The sequence below is a fragment of the Chrysemys picta genome, chromosome 2 (assembly GCF_011386835.1).
Source record: "Chrysemys picta bellii isolate R12L10 chromosome 2, ASM1138683v2, whole genome shotgun sequence".
NCBI classification, from domain to species: domain Eukaryota; kingdom Metazoa; phylum Chordata; order Testudines; family Emydidae; genus Chrysemys; species Chrysemys picta.
The window spans coordinates 8,918,415-8,940,529 of record NC_088792.1 but is presented as its reverse complement, the minus strand read 5'-3'; the positions used below and the strand labels follow the sequence as shown (position 1 = coordinate 8,940,529).

Here is a 22,115-nt window from a genome sequence, read left to right as displayed (position 1 = left end):
CTGGCCCTGCCTGCAGATCCCTTCTCGTCAGTGGGTGGATGAACCATTCCTAAGTGTCCATGGTACGCAGTTGGATCAAGGTCAGAGATCTCTCCTCATGGGACCGACAGAGACACAGGACCAAATCTGAACTTTCCTTCCACCTCCTGCCCCGTCAAAGAGTTCAACCATTTTTTTTTGTCATAGGCGTCTGGAAGGCCTTCCCCATGAAACATGCCAGGAAAGCAGCACTGTTCCTTCAGGGGAGAAAGCAGGGCTTTCCTTGACTGCCTCAGCACATACAGCAGACAGCCGCCAGGGAGAAGAGCTCTGACTCGCTGAAGGATGCCAGGGCCGTTTTCCGAGCACCTCCCCATCCAATCGCACCAAAGCATCCAGCCAGCTGCCTTATTTGACTGTCAAACTCATCTTCTGCATCCATGCTTGGGTGGGGGGAGCAGTACCTCCAAGATAGTGGTGTCAAACAGCCGGCTTGCTGGCCAGATCTCACTTGCTTGCGGCATGCATTCAGCTTCTGCAGAATGCAAGCTTTGTTTCATGGTTAGTAGTAAGCATCTAATCCGTATAATCAATGAGACCTTCTGAACGTGAAATGAGTGCCGACTGAGAGAGTCTCACTTCTGAGGCTGCAAGCAGCCTGGAAGAGCTCTAAGTGCCCCCCCTTCCATTCATCTGAACGGCAGTTAACCCCCTAGCGTAATTATGACATTTCTGAGCCAGAAGCTACATTTATAAGAGCAAGTAGTGATTTTGGGGTGCCCTCTGTTTTTGGCTGATTAAACACCAGGCCTCTTCAAGGCATTGTAAGTCAGAGAGCAGGCACCCAACACTGGCTGAAAGCAGAAGAAGATGCTCTCGGATGGGGCATTCAGGGTCAGCAGTGAATCCAGAGGACACCGCTTTGAAATATTGACCTGTATTAGCCAGAGATCAAATGAAGCAGAAGGAAAGGCAAGCAACCCTACCAATGGTATCACTAACCAGGTGCCACCGTACCCCAGCAGGAGTGGGGAGAGCAGAGCCTCCGATGGTTCAAATGCTAGCTTCAGTCAGAGCTGTGAGAGAGTCTGGGTGGCATCTAAGTTCATGGGTAGTTATCCACATCACACAAACCGTCCACAGTCCAGGATTCCCCTCCATAGAAGGTCATAACTTGCAGTAAGGGGCTGGTGCAGGGCAGCATCAGAAGATCTTGTTCATAGGCACTGCATCAATCAGACAGTCATCGGACTGAGATAGGATGAGATGGCACACCAGGTCTCTCCGTTTCCCGGGGATCAACGCACCATTGCTCTGATGATGGGGCTTCCCTTGGGAGGCTGTGCCACAAGCTAACAGACCTCACTGGCAGAATGTCTGTGTTCCGGTCAATTCAAGTTGTTCCTCTGGACCTTTTGCCATTAATACGTGTATGGTGGCAGCTCCCAAAGGCCCCAGCTGGGATCAGGCCCTCCACAAACACATACTGAGACTCAGTTCCTGCCCTGAAGGGGCTGAGATGACGACTGACATACAAAGTGCTGGGCAGGGGAAGAGGGAAACAGGAAGATGCGTAAAATTTGTATATTATAGTGTAATAGTACATCTTATGTCTTGGCATCAGGCAGATCACACAGCCATGTCTACTCAGCCACACAGCACACTCAATATTTGTTCTAAGCGTGTTTGCCTTTAGAGCTCATTGAAGCTAGTCTCCCCTCACTCTTTCTGGGTCTCAGGAACTTGGTGACTTGGCCCTCCAACCAACTGAAGAGTCCTTCTCTTCTGGGGAGGAACAAGAAGCCAAACCATAAAAGCTTCCGTCAGACAATCCTTCTGCCCTTCCCAGACAAGATCCTCCTTGGTTGCAGGGGAGGAAGAGTGTCCTTCCTCCCATCCTCTCTGGAAATCCAAGTCCAGGGCCCCTAAACAAGAATGGAGACATGCCCAAGGAAAGCCCCACACAAGCCCCAGGCCTATTCTTTCACACTTCCCCAGGGTAATTCTCCATCCTGTCTCCAGGCCTCACAAGCTTCTTCAACTCAACCCCTCCCAGGCTCTGCTCCCATCAGGAAGATACCTACTACTGATCTAGGTCCTGAACCCTGTAGGGATTTCAACAAGGCGTCCCTACCCCTAACTCCACCCTAACTAAAACTCTGCTACACCTTCCATTGCTCTTCTGCTGCTTGCGTTTTATGGCAAAGCAGACCCACTTGCAGTCTATGACTGCCAAGCACTGAACGCCATATATAATTCAGCAATGAAAGTCTTTCCCAACATTCTTGAAAAATTGCTTTTTTAAAAAAACAGAGCCCCATTTTCCTGATGCTCTTACGAGGTATCCTATCGCCTAGAACTGGAAGGGACCCTGAAAGGTCATCGAGTCCAGCCCCCTGCCTTCATTAGCAGGACCAAGTACTGATTTTGCCTCAGATCTCTAAGTGGCCCCCTCAAGGATTGAACTCACAACCGTGGGTTTAGCAGGCGAATGCTCAAACCACTGAGCTATCCCTCTCCCAAAAAGTAAAGGTCTTAAAGCAAAGGTGTTAAAGCGAAAAAAAGAAAAAAGATAATTTAAGGCTTCAAAGTCTTTTCTATAAATACCCATTTTCAATGGTAAATGTTTTACACTCCCACAGGAGATGATCAGTTGTTTCCTGTACCTTGCACGTCCCACATAATCCACCTTTATGTTTATTGGAAATACATTACTATTCAATCCACTATGGCCAGTTAAAATTCTAACTAGAGCCATTTCAATCTTCTCTACAGGCCTTGGAGTATATCAGCATTTTCAATTCTTGGGCGTATTTAATGGATCCTTTCCCCCCTTTGTTTCTTTTGCCCATATTTCCTGCCATTCCTCGCTTAACTCGTTTTAAAATTAGATTGTTAAACTCCAGTTTACTGAAAGGGATTTCTAAATCAACTGGCTCATGTTTGTGAGCATTTTTTTGCCATTTTGTCTGCCAACTCATTGCCCACTATCCTCCATTATTCTAAGCCACAGGCAACTCTTATAGCCCAGCCCCCTTTCCCATCAGGCTTTGCTGTAGTTTACAATCATGTGATTCCTCCAGGGAACTACAAGTCCCAGAATACCTGTCCTTAAAGGGCCAGAATTTAGAGCAGGGGTAGGTTCAACCGAGGGCAATGCATATATACATTTGCAGGTTTTAAAAGCGTATCACACATAGATAAAGTAAGAGAAAACTGTTTTTATCTGCCCCAAGACCAGGGCTGCTTGAAATATATTTTCTATGGAAGATGGGCTTCTCATGGAAAGTCTCTTCTTTGCTTGAATTTTTTTGATTTTTTTGGAAAACTGAACATTTCCAACTGCAAAAAACGGAAAGGGTTTAGTCTGAAAACAAAACACAAAAACATCAGTTTTTGTAAATAAACAAAAGTTGATTTTCCATGGCAGATAAAAAATATTCAACCATCTCTGCCCGGAGCATGGGGTCTGTTAATTAGCTATGCCAAGGGGAAGACTTGTCCCAATTGATGATGGATGCTTCCCATCCATATACAGACACAACCTTTGCCCCATTAAATTGCCCCTTTACTGCAAGTAGAAAGAACAGGAGTACTTGTGGCACCTTAAAGACTAACAAATTTATTTGAGCAGAAGCTTTCGGGATTGTCCTAAATAAGGATTAGAGCCTGTAAACTCTTTCTCATGCGGGTAATTCCGTTGAAGTCAAAAGGATGCACTAGAATAAAGATTTTTCTCCCGTCTTGCACTGATAAATTTTGCAAACCTCATATTCCATGAAGAGTGTGAATTGTTTTACCTAATGTAGAAGGGCTGTTACCCATCAATTAAAACTATTTCCTGTGGCTAATTAATCCTGGGATAACACAGGAGCACCATGTCTACAATATACCCTTCCTTCCTTATACTCTTTAGGCCGGAGACCCCTTTACAACAAAGAATTGGGCGGATAATCAAGTAACTAAACCATTTAAAACAACTGGTGTCAGGAAAACAAACTTTCTGCTTGTTCTGAAAAGATACATCTGGAAGCTGCAGGTCCCCACTGTCCCTCCCAAATTGCCAAGGCTTGGATGGGGGCTGCACGGTGTGGCAACCACCGAAAATTGGGGACACACAAAAGTTACTCATGCAGGAAGTTTAAGATGCTATGTGATTCCTTCCTTTAATGCAAGTGTCTCTTTCTCTCACTTCAGTTTCCCATCATCCTAGTAGCACTGCATCTCACAATCTCTAAAGTATTTATTCTCACAACATCCCTATTAAGTAGGAAAATACCCTTCTCTCCATTTTACAGATAGGAAACTGAGGTATACAGAGAAATTAGTTGCCTAAGGTCACACACAAATTCCATAGTAAAGCAAGGTACTGAACTTATGCCCCCAACACGTAAGACCGAGCAGGACTAGAACCTGGGACGTTCCGGGCCGCTGATCTGTCTGTTTTCTGCATTACCAGTAGGGTGACCAGATGTCCCGATTTTATAGGAACGATCCCCATTTTTGGGTCTTTTTCTTATATAGGCTTCTATTACCCCCCACCCCATTCTGATTTTTCGGGGAAGCTTAGGTTAGGTTTCTGCATGGGGGTACCTTCTGAAGCTAGACTGCAGAACGTACCGCCCAGCAGGGCCTGAGTGGCAGACTTTATTTGGGGGACTCTGAGGATTGTTTGAACAGTTTCTGTTATTAAACCAGCCCCTGGGTGAGGGTATGGTTAGCCCCAAGAGAGTCGCGATTCCATGTTTAAGGGGCCTGCAAAAGGGGACTCACAGGGACAGGGTACCCAAAAAGCACCTTCTAGCCATGAAGGGATGCTCAGTAAGCAGCCACCCTGGAACACCCCCTTTTCCTTACTTCTGCCCAAATCAATAGCACGGAAAGGTTCAAATTTAAAATTAACAAGCCCAGGCCCCAGATATGCTCCGCATCCTATCTTGATGCATGAGGGTAGTTGTGTGGGGTAAACGTAGGGTGACTAGAGGGCAAGTGCGAAAAATCAGGACGGGGATGGGGGGTAATAGGTGCTTCTATAAGAAAAAAGCCCCCCAAATCGGGACAGTCACTATAAAATCAGGACATCTGGTCACCCTAGGCAAATGTACAGTTGGCCAGGAAATGGAATTTCCATTCCACATGAAATTCTGACACTTGACATTTGTGTTTGTTCCAACCCGGGACCAAAACCACCAAACACAACCCCCGAAAGAACAACTTCTTGTAGACTTGAGCTTTTGAGAAAGTAGGGGCAGTCTGATCATAAAATATTTATTTTAGTGTAATGTTACACTCTCTAAAAGTCAACCTGAAATGAATCAAAGGGATAAAGTTGAAATCAAACATTTGTGCTGCACTGTTTTGAAATGAAACAGGTTGGTGTTCCTGAAAGGAGGAGGTCAGAACCATTGGTTTTGAATTGCTCCAAAAGGTCAGCCAAATCGTCGCGTTCCCGCACCAGGGTTCAGTTTTGATGAAACGGCTTTTTCTGATGGCAGCCGGTTCCGCTGGATGTTTTTCGACCGGCTCTAGTCAAATGCATTTTGGATCCTACGACTTCAGAACTAGGTCAGCAGCAGGGATTTCCCTTGGATTGTTCTGCAGAGGCAGCGGAGGGCCCCCAGGGTATAAATCAGGGCCGTGATGCCATGTTTGAGAGGGGATGCTTCATTAGTTAGTCCCTGAACTATGGCCTAATATGTGTGTGCGTTGACAATGATTTACAGGTTATGGGTGGTTGGCATGCTGACACACACACACACACACACACACACACACACACACACAATGGGAACCCAGCGACAGAGGGAACCCGGGCCTCTGGTTCTCTGCGGCTTTGCCCCTGGCGCAGTCACTTAGGGACGTGCAACGTGGCCAGATCATTGTACATTCGCTTGGCACTGGTGTCAATGACAACACGAGCGGGAGGCTGGTGGAGAATCAGGACCAGGATGGTTTTGGGGTGAAAGTCATCCCAGGGCAGAGGATTTGTGAAAGACCCTTTGGATCACATGAAGCCCCTTTTTAACCCTAGAATGTGGGGTCTAGGAGGTACAGAACATCCTGAGATGGGGTAAATTCCACCCTCGGTTTAAAAATGTTGAGCCTGATGCTGATCTCACACCTGTTCGGCACCCTTTTATTTATTTTACCATAGTGATTAGGAGCCCCAGCCATGGACCAGCACCCCATTGCGCTAGGTGCGGTACAAACACAGGAGAGGAAGATGGCCCCTGCTCCAAAGATCTAACTAGTGCCTTCAGTGAAGCTGCTCCTGATTTCTGCCAGCATCAGGCTCAGAAGGACCTGGCGATCCCCGCTGTTCGGAAAGCGTCGAGTGCAATTTGGAAGCTACTGGAATCGAAATAACAAACGCTGATCAGAATCAACCCGACAGTAAACCCAATCCTGTTGAGGATTTCAGGCAGTTCCACAGACTTAACTATTTATTTAGCAAAGGCCAAAATCTGCTTTTCAATACATGGGGAGGAGATAGAGACAGGGCCGGCTCCAGGCACCAGCTTAACAAGCAGGTGCTTGGGGCGGCCAAGGGAGAGGGGCGGCACCTGCGGCAATTCGGGGGCGGCAGATCCCTCACTCCCTCTAGGAGCGAAGGACCTGCCGCCGAACTGCCACTGCCGATCGCGGCTTTTTTTTTTCTCCAATTGCCACTGCCGGTCGCGATCGTGGCTTTTTTTTTTTTTTTGCTTGGGGCGGCAGAAATGCTGGAGCCGGCTCTGGATAGAGAGGTGGTTCTCAGCCACCCTTGTGCTCCCTGATCCAATTTGGAGCCCAGCACAACTCAAGGTACCTCCAGGGCTGCTCTAACTGGCATCAGGCGCATTGGCCCTCGGGGGCTGTCCCAGCAGGCTGGGATCACTGAAACGCAAGGGTGCGCCTTTCCCCGGCTCTGTACTGAGGGCTGTGAGCGGGAGGTGATGTGGAACCAGCCATGCCAGCTCTCTCCCAGCTGGGAACTCCAATGACAGGGATATCGTCAGCTGGCTGGTTATTCTGCCTTCGTGGGACCATTGCTTTGGTAGGGAAGTGCCCAGTTTCAGGCAACACCCACTGTTTTCACTGGGGAGCGTCACGCATATCTGCAGGAAGAAGTTGGCCCATTATCATTGGGAAAGGATTTCAGTTCACCATTGAGAATGCAGCTCCGGCAACCCTTTCAATATTAGTACTTCAGATGAAGAGACAGAGGGCCAAGGCTCTTTCCATTTATACCGCTTCTAGTTGGAATAACTCCATGGACTTCTCTGAAGAAAAATCCAGACTGTTGTGAGGAATAGCCCCAGTGAAGTGGTGCCTAGTGGCTAGAGCACTGGATGGGGACTTCAGGCTCTGCCACTGGCCTGTCAGGTGACCGTGGACAAATCACTGCCTGTCTGTGCCTCAGTTTCCCCATCTGTAAAGTGGGGCTAATAATACCGACCTTTGTAAAGCGCTTTGTGATCTATTGATAAAAAAACCATCATATAAGAACTAGGTTTCATTATTAGTGTGACCTGGCAAAGATTTGTGCTTATTTCTCCCCCCACCCCCCCTCGATCTGGGATAATGTCATTTTCCTTTGAGTGGTGGGCAGGGGGCAGGAAATGAGAGTCCCATGGGGGGGAAAATTGTCCAGTGTGAAAGTCAGAATGCTGGACAAACATTTCCCCCACCGAACCAACAGTCCTGCGAGACTATACACACAGCTAGTGTTGTGGTGTGACCCTGTTACCGGGCAACCCGTTGGACTAGGGCACCGTTGCTCATTGTCTGCGGTGTATGCATCGGAAAGTGTTCCTAATTCCATGCCTACAGGCAGCCAGACATTGAACTGAAAAGGCAAATATAGGAAGGACAGAACTGAAAGTCAACTGTGAGCTACATACCGACTCTCCCCTCCCCCTCGGAGAGAAGAAACAGTAAGTGAAAGATTGGGATCCTGTGTGTTGTGGCACAGGCGAAGGGACAAAACCGAGTTCTTAGAGCTGCCTGCAGGATGGCAATTCTGTTTGGCAGTAACGTGTGAGCGTTCAACATTGGTCTTCATGCCACCTTGGAAGGAAAACTGACCCTTTCCCTAGCTAATAGAATAGTCATGATATATAGTTTGGATCAAAATCTGAGCTTTGCAATGCAGGAAGTTTCTTGGGGCCCAGGGTTCTTTGGCCACTTCTGATATATATGTGTGTGTGTGTGTGAGAGATTCTCACACTCTAGAGTCTGGTGGTTAAAGCAGTGTCTGGGGCACACCCAGTGTCAAGTCCCTGCTCTACCCCATTCACAGCAGAGCGTTCCACCTCCCCCTTGAAACAGGGACTCGAACATAGGTCTCTCATGACAGTACCCGCCCTGAGACGGGACCATAGAGCCTAGACCCAGGAAACCATCCAGATGAAAACGTCATCAAAACTGCACACCAGCAGGATTCACACAGGCCAGTCGACGTGTAGTAGAACATACACCCCTGCTGGTGCGAAAGCACCATATAGACTAGGTGACTTGCCCAAGGTCACACAAAGTTTGAGAGAGAGCTTCAACTCCCAGCTATGCTCCTTAATCACAAGTCCATTGGCCCCTCTTTACGCACCATTGGCCAGTGTTTTATAATGAGATTTTGCTTTGTAAAGTGACTATGTAAGAGCGTCAGCATCTTATCCAGCAAATGTGAATGGACAGGGGCCAGATTACAGACTAATTTTTACCACTCCAGCAATGGGAGAAGTACCTGGATTTTATTCATTTTTGTGCATCATCAATAGCATTGATTCATGCTAAAGACAATGTGGTTGCAATAGGGCTTACGTGCGGGGGAGGAGGGGGAGGATGATTGGAGACAATGGGGTGTAACGGAGGGTTTATTTTGGTCTGCAGTGCCTTTACTGGTGACGGTGAATGAGAAAGAAAGAACCAAGCTTGACGCAAAGCCCAGCTGAATTTGCCAAGCTGACAGTTTTGTTTCTTAACTAACAAGACATGGTTTTATTTGTAAAAAGAGCATAGTTGATGGGTGGGAGGGGGAAAAAAATCACTGAAACAGGTACCGTGGAACTCCAAAATACTACTTTTAAAAAGTCACAATTTCAGAATAAAAACCACATTTTAAAGGAACAGTGTCAACTCCACCCTTTGTCTGAAACGTCTACCTAAAACCATTCTGAGTAACACCTACCATCAGTAGCAGTAGAATTGGCAGAATTTGATTTTCTTATCATTTCAGTAGATAACAGTGCCATTTATTTTAAAAATTATTTCAGTTTTCACAGTTGGGCAAAGTTATGGGTTTTAAGCAATTTCCCCCCAGTTTTAATTCACTTGAAATTTTCAGTTATGAGGGTGACTGACAATTACTTAATGACCAGAGATATTGGGATTCAAAACGTTAAAGCTTTCTAATGGTTAAAGCACAAATTGTCATCAGCTGTCCAGATATATCAAGTAAATAACCTTAAAAATCACACTAATGAGGTCAAGCATGTTTCTTACTTTGTCTATCTGTAAATGTCTATCCTCACTGGAAATCTTTTCTCATAGTTTGTGCATACAGTGAAATCAATGTTTACTGATAAAAATCTTATCTTTCCAAGCCTAAGTATAATGGAGAAACCATGGTTTACTGGCTGCATTGGACAGCGTGTGTCTTCTCACCAGGGGAGAGAAAAATGGGACGGTAATACAATGTTCTTAATTTTTTTTAAAAACCCCAAAATGTCAGAGGACTCAAAGGCAGGCGTAGTACCTCAATCTACATGAACTCATTTTTTACAACAGTCTCCATTTCATCTTAGTATCCCCCTTTTAAGGGTGCATCTTCATTAGGATGAAGTTAAGTTCTTATCTCTGTTTAACTAACGGGAGTTAAACATCCTAATAAAGAGAAGGCAGTTTGCAGTTTTCACTTGAATTAAACTCTAAGGAAGTCAAGGGTTTAAACCTTAGCTGCTAATTCATATTAAGACTACAAACTGCCTTATCATCACTGGGATTTTAACTCAAACTAACAGCACACCTTCCCCCGCCCTGCGCCCACCCCTCTCCTCCCCCACCCCCCCCAGTGAAGACAAAGGCTAAAAAATGTCTCAAGCTTTGTGGCTTCCACCCCTGATCCTTTGCTCTCTGCTCAAGACCATGTTCTTTCTCCGTCCTCTTGCAGGGAGAGTACTCGCTGCTTGACAACAAAGAAAGCTGGGGAGGCCAAGTTGTTAGCTTCCCTCTCCAACCCTGAAGGAGACATTCACTTCAAAGTTTGCCACCTGCCTTCTAAAATGCTAGACGCACTTCCCAGCTAACAGAGTATTTGCGGCACAGGAACAAACACTACGTCTTTATAGAATGCTCTGAAGTGCCAATGCTAACTTTGTCAGCCAATGGGATCAGTGAACTATTGTGCCAGAGTGGACTTGAAGTGTGACTGTATGGAGACCCAAGTGTTTCGAGATTTCCTCTGAACATTTCTCATCCGGACTATTGTCCGAGACACGTCTTCAACTTTTCACTTGGTGGCAACGTCTGATGCCGCGGTGTTTCCTGGGTGTAGTTTGAGAAGATGATCACTGGGCTGACAGGAGAGTCATTGAATATACCAAGTGGAGAGAAGTAAGAGGAAAGGGTTGAGTTTAATTTTCATGGCATAAGAGGTTCCCCAAATGCGATAATCATTGGGTAAAAATCTTCAACCACACCTGGTGTGGGTTGAGAGTCCAAGTCCCATTTTCAGAAATAGAATAGAATATCAGGGTTGGAAGGGACCTCAGGAGGTCATCTAGTCCAAATTAACTTGGATGCAGAGCTTCAAAAGGTATTTAGGCACCGGACTCCCACTGAAATCCAATGGGAGTCAGACACCTAAATACCTTTGAGGAACTGAGCCTTGGGCACTTAGAAGCCTTAATGAAATTTAAGTTCCTTTGTGCCTAAGTCACTTTTAAAAATAGGTCATTGGTGCCTAAGTCACTTAGGTACAATTTTAATTACCTGACATTTCTAAGTTATAGGGCAAAGAAAGATCAAAATGAACAGAGACCAGTTTGGCTCACAACCATGGTGTCACCCTGGCTTTACTTCATTAGTGTCACTGGCTGTACTGATTGAGAGAACATCTTTTAGAAAGTCATCCAATCTTTATTTAAAGTGATGGAGAATCATCCATGTCCCTGTGTAGCTGTTAAAATGGCTAATTAAGGGACTTATCCAAGGTCACACTAAAAGTCAATGGCATTTAGGATTAGCACTCAGGTCCCCTGACTCCCAGTCCTATATCCCACTGCTGGATCAGAAGTTAAGGGACCTGTGTTTTGAGTTCTGTCCCTTCTGACAACCGTAGACTCCAACCAGCCGCAACAAGAGGTACTGACTGCCATATATGGCAATTTACTGTAGTATCTTTGGGAGATCTTATTCAATAGATTTTATTTTTGGAGTCCACAGTGTTAAATGCAAAGATTATGTAGTATTGTGGACCTGCATGATCAAAGGCATAAACTGAACATTGTGGTAGATTAGAATGAACTCTTGGGACAACACCTGCAAAGTGAATTTCCTGGGAAATATCTAAGGGGAGGTGAATACAAGCACCCCCCCCCCTCCACCCGCCCACCTCCAGTTATGCAAAAACCCAGCCCTTTGAAACTACAGTCTGAGGAGAGGATGACTGTCTGCTAATTATCTGTTCCCAGGGTCCCAACACCAAAGATCCAAATGGCAGAAAGAAATGACACTCAGATTCATGGGGGTGTTTGTTCTGAACGTAAGTGTTATGAGCTTTTAACCACAGAAAACCTGCTGTGTGGGGTTTGAAGGACTGATCACCTGCTGAAGCCCTGCCTGGCGTAGGGGTGATCTCTGGTAAGATCACTTGCATGCCTGCAGGTTCTGTTATTGTTTAATATATTTTCTCTGTAATGCTTTCACCTTAAAAATAAATGCACTTAGAAAAGGGAGTGTGATGACTTCTAACTGGGGCAAATACATGGTTTATAGCTTCTGAGGAGAAAGCAAAGCAGGCCTGCTTAGGCAGTCTGACTTGCTGGGGAATTCACAGTGTCGTTAGTGAACTGTGCAGCCTGGAAAAACCCCGGTCAGAAGAGAGAGAGAGACAGTTTTCTGCCCAAGAGAGGTCATGGCTGAGGAGCTGGGAGCCTGGAGAACCCTCCCTTGCTGGACCACAAAGGAGAAATACAAATGTAGTTGCCTGAACTGCAACACTGACAAAGACCATGAATTTCTGAACTGCTATGAAATCATGACCCTCTCCACAGCTAGTCAGTTACAAGTGGTTGGAATGAAGGTTCCAAGCCAACATGCAGACACTCATTTGGGTGGTATTAGATGGGCCAGTGGAGACAGAGCAACTTGATCTTAGTTTGCATTTAGGAAAATGGTTTGCCATTGTCTGCGTGTAATTATATAAATAAGTTCTCCAGATGCTTCCACCATTTCAAAAAAAGTCTGATTTTTATCCTCTTATTCTTACTGTCTCAATCACTTTCTCTGATCCCTGCTGTGAATTCAATCTCACGTGCTTTGCAGGCACAGAACATTATCGGAGTGGGTTTACTTGTTTAACAATGCGGGTAAATGATTAACCATTAAAGCAACACAGTTTGCTGACCCATTAACCAAATAGGAAGGACTTCTAGTTTGCTAGACAATAGGTTCAATACAAAAAAGGCACCCCAAGTTTTCCATCTGATGTCACTACATGTCCCAACCCATGCAATTGTTCCATAAGAATCACGCTGGTCGACAGAACTGTTAGCCAGTCAGATGCTGGTATGCACGGTTCCACACATTTTTCTAAATACTCCAGAGGATCAAAATCAGGCTGCGATTTAAAAATCGGTGGAAACATCTGGAACATTTATATATAAATTGACGTTGTCACTGAAGTGGCTCTTGCTGGCTTTATGTCCAATTTTCCTCTAGCTTATTAACAGCTGTCACCCAGTATACACCCCACATTTACAGTCAGTCAATGACTGTGCAGTGTCACGGATATGAGGAAATGTTACATTATTTGTTTAGTTATTGAGGCTGTACATGTACCATGTCAGAACTGACTTACCTCAAAAGAGAGTCTACCCCTGCTCTTTTAAAGTCACTGGGAAAACTCCCATTGGGCCTTGTGTGGCCAAGTTAATCACTCCACTCCAAGGTAGGCTAGTATTACTGAACCAGCTGGAAATTTATCAAAGCAGTTTTAGATGAAAAATACATTTTTCGTAAAAACTGAAGTGTGTCAATCTCACTTTGGAAAATTTTGTCAAAAAAAAAGAAAAAGAAAAGAGCCAAGCGTTTTAATTATGTCAATGTGTCCTGGTTCCACATTTTGATTTTTCGAAGATGGCTTTTCACAGTGAAATTCACTGAGATGTTCATTTTTAAGAAGGTCAGAGTCAAAACTGAAGATTTCAATTTTACAGAAGATTTCAGTGTTGCAGTTGACCCAACATGAATGTTTGGCATTTTGTTTAGTGAGAATTTGGAAGTGCTTTTTGTTCTGCTTCAGGGTTACCAAATTTTCAAAGTCACAGAATTTCCCACAAAACAGAATAGCCAATTCCTGCCCAACTCTGGTAACTAGCCATGCTCTGCTGATCTAGGCCCTTTAAGATTGCTTCCTTTGCCTTCCCCGTCAAACTTACTCCCAGTTAATCAGCCGGTCTTGTCCCCTTGCTCTGTGCATACTCAATACTATGATCTGCCATCTACCACAGGTAACTGGAGTTGTCACCTCTGAAGACAGATTTATGACACCACCACATTTAAGTGGCTGTGTGCGACTGGATTCACCAAGTTCTCTAATGAAAGTCTGTGCCACCCTGGTCATTGTAATCATTGCAAGATGTATGTACAGAAAATACATGAAGAGTTGTGTGTATATCCACACACACACACTAAAGATTACCTACTCTAGGTCTGTGAGTTAAGACAGGTCCCCAAAAGATAATCTGCGTACCTCTTAGCAGGCAGAGGGGAAGAGATGCTTATCTCACTCGAGCGGGTCATATGCCAATTGAGCATTGTATGGTTTACAAAGGACACCCACTTACCTTCTGAACCAAATACTAATCAACAGATGAAAGGGGCTGGAGAAAAAAAAAAAACACGAAACAGCAGGAGTTAATCCTATTTAGTGGTAAGACTGAACTTTTGAACTATACTTTGGGTACAGATCAACCCCTCATTATTCCTTCACTCTGGGATGACAGGCTGCCAGTGGGCTTGATCTTATGAGACGGGGTCTCAATCAAACCAGTTCAAAATGCTGGGGGAAGCTTTCCCACCAGCTAGAACTTGGGGCAGACAAGCGAGTGCCGTGTTAGTTAAGTTTAGGCTCTAGAAGGCACGTTGTGATTTTGTTTTACATGGCACCCTTTGTTTCCATTGTCCGTACTCACTAACTTGAATCTCTGTTCTTTGCTAAACTTATATCCATATCCTGGAAAGAATAATAAGGGCCGGGGGTTAAGCAAAGCGATGCTCCAGAATTGAATCTTACAAGCTGGGGTGTTCTATTCCTTTGGCAGTAGCGGATCAAAGAGTTCTGAGAGCATCCAATGGAACAGGGGCTGGACCCTGCAGAGGGTTGCTCGGAGGTCTCAGGGGTTGGAGCGTGCCTATTGCTAACCTGTACAGAGAAAGCGAGGCTGTAGGGTGACCAGATGTCCTGATTTTATAGGGCCAGTCCCAATTTTGGGGGCTTTTACTTATATAAGCACCTATTACCACCCACCCCGTCCCAATTTTTCACACTTGCTGTCTGGTCACCCTAGAGGCCTGGCACGCAGTGCTTGTGTTGCCAGAGGCCGGTGGCTTCAGGGAACAGATCCACGGCAGGCACAGAGAAAACTCCCTAATGCTAAGGGTAGGTGGTAGTGAGGTGCCTCACAACCCTGGGTACCCCTAGGACGTGTCGCACTAGGTTGTGTCAACAGGTCATGGCACCATGCAATGACCAGCTAACACAACAGCAAGGCAACCCACCTGTGTTTCACTGGCCCCCCTGAAATTATGTTAGGCGTTGACTGTCCTGCACATGGGTTGTGGGATCTTAAGAACATCCTGGTGGTCCTGATAATATTGGACCAGTGAGTAACCCTAAGTGGAACAATCAGACCCATCCTTACAGTGTGTGATACTCAAAAAGTCTTACAGACAGTATTTAGTATTTAGGCACCTCAAGGGGAGGGAGAGCTCAGTGGTTTGAGCATTGGCCTACTAAACCCAGGATTGTAAATTCAGTTCTTGAGGGCCATTTAGGGATTGGTGAGGGGGGGAACTGTCAGGGACAGTACTTGGTTCTACTAGTGAAGGCAGGGGATTGGACCTGATGACCTTTCAAGGGCCCCTCCAGTTCTATGAGATAGGTATACCTCTGTATATTATAAGCACTTCTGAAAATCTCACTAGGTGCCTGACTTAAAAAAATCCCACCACCCACTGAAATCAATAGGCATGAGGTGCTTTTGAAAATCTCAGGTAAGCACCTAGACACCCGGGAATATTTGGCCTTTAGAATATAACATCTACTTGGCATGGATTGCTCAGCGCTGAGCAAGACCGAGCTACAAACCACCACACCTAGGAGGACCCAAGCCTAATCTTTACAACCCATGGAACAGTCCTCTCTAATATGACCTAATTTTTAGAGCTGGGAGTTTCAAAGGCTCTGCGTTGGCTTAACCATTCTCCTGTTTTAGTCAATGGTAAGATTCCCTTTGACTTCAATAGAATCAGAATTGGGCTCAAATCCTTAAGAGGTATTTAAAGGCCAGACTCCCATTGAGATAGTGGGTCTAACTGAGATCAGCTGTAAGCTGGTGCTTCTCCACTGAGGTTGGTAGAGTTATTCCTGCTTACCATATACCAAGGTTTAGCTTAGCCTGGCATTATTATAATTTTGATTTATTACAACAGCACCTAGAGGTCTAGACAGAGAATAGGGGCCTATTGGGCCAAGTACTGTATAGACACATAGCAAGAGACAATCCTTCTCCTGAAGGACTTGCAATCTAAATAGGCAAGACAGAATCAATATCCCATTTTACAGACAGGAAACCAAGGCATAGGTGTGGCCAAGGTTAGAGGAACTTTGTAGTAGAACTGGGAATTGAAGCCAGGGCTCCCAAGCTGAAGACTTAACCCACAAGACCATGCCCTCTCCTCCCTCAAACTTGTTTACTAGCCCTTCCTGGGTTTGTATTTATTAGTATTCCAACCAGACAACTGGTTCCAAACATCTACAAATACATACAAATAGCCTCTGCAGATGGCTCTAGTGTCTTTGCTCTCAATGGGCTCTCCTTTCCCTTCCATCAAAGGATGATCTCTCTATTTTACTAAGCCTTTTGACATGGTCCCATATGATAATCTCCTAAGCAAGCTAGGGAAGTGAGGGAGTATATGAAGTTACTATAAGGTGGATGCACAACTGGTTGAAAGATCATACTCAAGGAGTAGTTGTCAATGGTTCACTAACAAAATGGGATGGTGCATCTAGTGAGGTCCCACAGGGGTCAATCCTGGATCCAGTACTAGTCAATGTTTTCATTAATGACTTAGATAATGGAGTGGAGAGCATGCTTATAACAAGCATTCTGGAGGACAGTATTAGAATTCAAAACAACCTGGACAAATTAGAAAGTGGGTCTAAAATAAAAAAGATGAAATTCATAGAATATCAGGGTTGGAAGGGACCTCAGGAGGTCATCTAGTCTAACCCCCTGCTCAAAGCAGGACCAATTCCCAGACAGATTTTTGCCCCAGCTCCCTAAATAGCCCCCTCAAGGATGGAACTCACAACTCTGGGTTTAAGCAGGCCAATGCTCAAACCACTGAGCTATCCCTCCCCCTTTAGTGTTTTGATAAAGACAAGTGCAAAGTACTTCACTTGAGAAGGGGGAAAAAGATCAACCGCCCAACTACAAAATGGGGACCAATTGTCTAGATGATAGGATTGCTGAAGAGGATCTGGGGGTTATAGTGGATCACAAATTGATGATGAGTCAATGTGATGCAGTTGCTAATATTCTGGGGTGCATTAACAGTACTGTTGAATGCAAGAGATGGGAGGTAACCATGGAAATATTCAGCACAGGTGAAGCCTCAGGTGCAGTACTGCATCCAATGCTGGGTGCCACACTGTAGGAAAGATGTGGACAGTCCAGAGGAGAGTAACAAAAATTATCAAAGGTTTAGAAAACCTGACCTCTGAGGAAAGGGTAAAATAATTTGCTATATTTAGTCTTGAGAAAAGAAGATTGAGGGGGGACTTGATAATAATAGTCTTTAGATATGTAAAGGGCTGTTATAGAGGATGGTGATCTGTTGTTTTCTATGTCCACTGAAGGTAGGACAAGTAATGGACTTGATCTTCAGCAAGAAAGATTTCAGTTAGATATCAGGAAAATCTTCACTATAAAGGGGAGTTAAGCTCTGAAACAGGTTACGAAGAGAGGTTGTGGAATCCTCATCACTGGAGGATTTTAAGAATAGGCTGGACAAACACCAGTCAGGGATGACCTAGGTTTATTTGGTCCTGCCTCAGCACAGGGGCTAGACTAGATGAGCTCTCGAGGTCCCTTCCAGCCCTCCATTTCTGATTCTAAGCCTGCTGGCCTTTTTCCTAGGTTCATTTCATTGACTGTTATTCCTTTGAGTCATCTCATTGCCACTGAACGTTTTCTTAATTTGTTTAATTTCAAAACTAGAGGAGGGCTGGAGAAAGTCACTGGAATGGTAGCCCTGGAGGGAAGAGAAAAGGTCTCAGTCCCCTCCCTATGGCAGATACATCACCCCCACGGGCAGTGCCAGCTTCCCCCAGACTAGAGTTGGGGCTAGGAAAAATAAGGTCATGAAATATCTGGTATTTCATTGTCTTCATTCTGCTGGAATCAAAGTGCAACGCTCTCTCCTGTCCCCACAACGTGTGTTGAATTTTCAGAATTAAATGTTCCCCCTTTTTGCTATTGCACACGGTGACCACCACCCAGGGTACTCTCCCCCGCGCCTTCCCATTCTGTAACTTCTCAAAGGTTCTTTAACTTTGTGAATGTGCTACTTTGTCACTTTTCCAGAATTAGGGAAGCTTTGAAGAATTACAGAATGGGAAAAAAAGGGATCTAAACAACACTTTTAGGCAGTATCTACTCCACAGCATTCAGCATCAGGAAAGGCAAAGGGGGAGGGGGAGAAAAAAGTTTCCCAGTTTTCAAAAAACTGAATAGTTTCAATTCAAACCAAAACAAAAGTTCTTATTTTGATTCATTTCAAGATTTCCCTTTAACACCAGCTACCCCATCTGGCTACAGGCTAAACATGGCTTTAAGTTTCTCCTCTGTCAGCCCAGACCCGCTGCTGGCCTCCTATTTCTCCTATTTGGGTGGAGAAATAACTAAGCCCTCTGGCTAAGTCATCAAAAGAAAACCTCAAAATAGACATGGAACATAAAAGTCTTCCACCCCAATTTCAAACTGGTCACAGCCCCCAAGGGTATGTGTTCTCATGTCAGTCCTGCCTGGGCTTCTTTGAGGTGCTCCTTACATGTGATCAAGCTGTGACGCTCAAGGCTTTCTACCTGGAGTCCTTCTTGACTCTCCGAGTTCTCCACAGAATTCTCCTAGCTACACTTCAAAGGCCTGATTTAATCACATGATCTGCCTGTCGTGTGACATTGCTCATTTTCTCCACCTGGGGAGGTGAGCTAAGTGTGTCACAGGTATGGCTGGTCCCATTTCTCTTTCAAGGGCCAACCACTCTGTCAGGTTCTCATTGAGAATTACAACTCCCTCTCCCCAGTTTTTGGTTGAAAAATTTCAACCAACTCCACACCCCAGATTGATCCACACATGTGCCTCAAACCTCATCTGAAAAGCCCATCTGTAGGGATGAGAGGTTAATGTGGTTCTGTGCTCACTCATTCTTTGGCCTCCCTACTTAGCCTGCCAATAGTAGAGGGGGTTTGTGGCATGGACGCTTGCCCCATGAGAGCTAGTCTGAGACCAAGTCATTTAATGTAAGATACCTAAAAAACCCCAAACTGTCAGTCAGTTTTGGTCTCTACCAATTTGAGCCGATCCCTTCAAATCCCCTTAACACAGCCAATGTCTGAGTCACCTCCCATTTGCTAGCCTGTTTTTACACACTTACAGTGGAGTTCCAAGATCAGAATCTGGCACGTAGTCTTCTTCGCTTGTTGCAAATTTCTTCATTGACTTTGATCAATCACGTTCAGGAACACAGGGTTCTTTTTAAATGCATCTTGGTCATTTCGGACGAAGCCTTATCTCACTGAAATCAGCAGAGCCCAACCATGGATGGCAGTGAGACCTTGATTGGGCTGTTCGTGCCAAATTCCTGGTATGCGCCTTTGCTACGACTCCTATGCCCATGAGAGATGCCATGTTACCAGCCCTAGAGAATGAAGTATTTTTCTTACCTATCAAACAGGAGCAGCACAAGTTTCCTGCATGCTGGGGCATCTCCCAACCCATTGTAACGAGACCCCCGTGCTGGGTGATAGAGTGGATCAGAATTTGTGCAGAGGCTGCTGTCTGCGTTTGGGCACTGGACTGAAACCAACCATTTATTTCACACGGGAGTCAGCGAATGATAATAACTACCAGACCCTGGTGATTTAGGCTAGATTTGAATTACTGACCTAGAGGCAAATTGGCTGTGCCAATCCCCCGAGCCACCCACCCTGGGTATAGTCCAACATGTCCATGTGGGTAGGCTGCCTTTATTTCCCTGCAAGAGGCACTCATCCCTAGCCCATCTGAGCAGTTGTTTGGGGCTCTCTTCCACTCTGATTTATCTTTTGATCTGGCAGAGCTGGTCATAGACACTGAAGCTAGGGAGCCATTGGACTTATTCACCAGGGAGTTCCCCAACAAGCTGAGACTTGCAGGTATCCAAGAAGCCAGAGATTCAAGCCAGCTGTAGCAGCAATTCAATTTTGCTCTGTGCAGCATAGCGCAAAGCTGCTGAAAGTGCATGGTGCATACCAGTCAGACAGTCAACAGGAGGGATAGCTCAGTAGTTTGAGCATTGGGCTGCTAAACCCAGGGTTGTGAGTTCAATCCTTCATGGGGCCACTTAGGGATCTAAGGCAAAATCGGTACTTGGTCCTGCTAGTGAAGGCAGGGGGCTGGACTTGATGACCTTCTAGCTCTACGAGCAGGACTGGCTCTGGCTTTTCGGCCACCCCAAGCAAATACAAATAAAAACCCCGGGGCGGCCAGAACGGCAAAGCAACAAACAAACCTGCAGGGGGGAGAGAGAGAGAAGGGGGGCGGCCAGGGCTTCAGCGGGGTGCTGCCATGTGGCCCCCGCCGCCTGGGCTCTGCGCTGCTCTGGTCGGCTGGGAGGGAAGGACGCGGGCTGCCCTCTCAGGCTTGCTGCAGGGCGCTCCCATCCTCTGTGCTGGCGCCCCCTACAGGGCAGCCGGAGCGTAACAACACATACAAAAAACAATGTGTCCGTGCCGCCCTAGGATTGGGCGGAATGCCGCCTCCTACAAGCTGCCGCCCCAAGCACCAGCTTGCTCGGCTGGTGCCTGGAGCCGGCCCTGTCTACGAGATAGGTATATCTCCATAGATTATTATTTATTAAGCAATTCATGCCTTGAGAGCGTCATTCAATGCTGGACGTCATACTGCCTCAATTTCAGCTCGCTCAGCTGCCCACACAACACTCATCGTCTGTCACAGAATGACTGGCCCCTTTAAGGGGAGATGGGACCGGCCACACCTGTGCCATCATGAGCTACTTCCCAGCCTGAGGGGTGAGACTAAGGAGGGTCAGGAGACAGATTAATGGACATCTGGGCCTTATAAAAGGCCTGAGTGTGAGCTTAGTTCGCAGTTGGGAGGACGGGTAGATGAATGAAGCAGCCTGGGGTTCTAGGTGCTATATTGAAGCTAGGATGGACACAAGGCATGGAGGCTAGAAAGGGGTTGGGAATAGGGCCCTGAAGGGCAGCAGGACCTTGTTCTTTGGTGGGGACTTTTTAGTTGAGTTTTGTGGTACCCTGGAAGGGGTTATGTTTGGTGAGAGTTAGTTGGAGGGCTAGGCCAGATCTTCAGCGTGGACTGGGGGGTGGAGAGTTGAGGAGACCCACCTTAGGGAGGGAAACTGAGGCAGGTAGCACTAGCAGTCCTGTGCTTGACTATCAGAGGGTGCTATGGAGCACCTATGACATCTACCTAATGAAGTAATTAGGTAGATGAGGTCATGTAGGCTGTACGTTTCTATGAACTTAATTACTTTGCTATATCCTGTAGTTAGAGTGCAACATAGGGAATAAAAAGACATCGCGGTTCCCTTCCAGCTCTGCAATATTGGGCAAGTCACTTTTCTTACTGCTTCAGTTTCCCAATCTATAGAAAGAGCTACAGATACATCTCAGATGTGAGGATGAAAAAGGGCCGGATGCTGCCCTTTTCTCCCTTGACCCACAGAGCCATGCTGTGTGGTGTATTGAAAAGTTAAAATTACAAGCTCCCTCTTCAAGTGTGTAAGGGGGTTCCTAGTCCTGTTTGAAGGCTAGCAGACTTTGCAGAGAAATGTGGAATCGGGGGCTCCAGCCATGTGAGCTGGGTTGGGTCTCTCTGTTTTGGGGCGGCAGCCTGCTTTGTCTGTTTTGGGGTTCTTGATTCTAAAATCCCAAGTGTTATGTTGCTACGTCTTTGTGATTTCATCTAACTTCTGTTCTGATGTGAATATGACATGACTCACTGAGTTCCTTCCTATGGGAGGTCATTGCACCCAGCACATGATGTGGCTGGAGAAGACCAGGAACGAAGCAAGAGGATCCTTGCTTTTATGGATGTTCTGGCCAAGGGGATTTGTTAAGCGGCGGGAAGCGCTGGAGACGGGGAGGAGTGAGGACGCGGCGCGCTGGGGGGAGAGAAGGAGGCGAGGACGGGGGAGCTTGGTTGCACTTTTTCCCCGTGGGTGCTCCAGCCCCAGAGCACCCACGGGGTCAGCACCTCCCTCCCGCTCGCCTCCTTACCTGAATATCGGGACAAACGGCATCCAGATCATACATTGATTGGGACGCGGGACAAAAGGTTAAATATCGGGACAGTCCCGATTTTATTGGGACTTCTGGTCATTCTAGCTGTAGGCATCCGCTTTGA

At 46.1% G+C, this 22,115-nt stretch overlaps 1 long non-coding RNA gene across 1 annotated transcript; it reads left to right on the top strand.

Annotated features, from left to right (window-relative positions):
• The first annotated feature begins 7,723 nt into the window (after positions 1 to 7,723).
• Positions 7,724 to 11,706, top strand: LOC135981074 (uncharacterized). The gene is made up of 3 exons (XR_010598046.1): positions 7,724 to 7,895; positions 9,561 to 9,643; positions 10,127 to 11,706. It is a non-coding gene; the product is annotated as an uncharacterized LOC135981074 (long non-coding RNA).
• Positions 11,707 to 22,115: the final 10,409 nt, after the last annotated feature.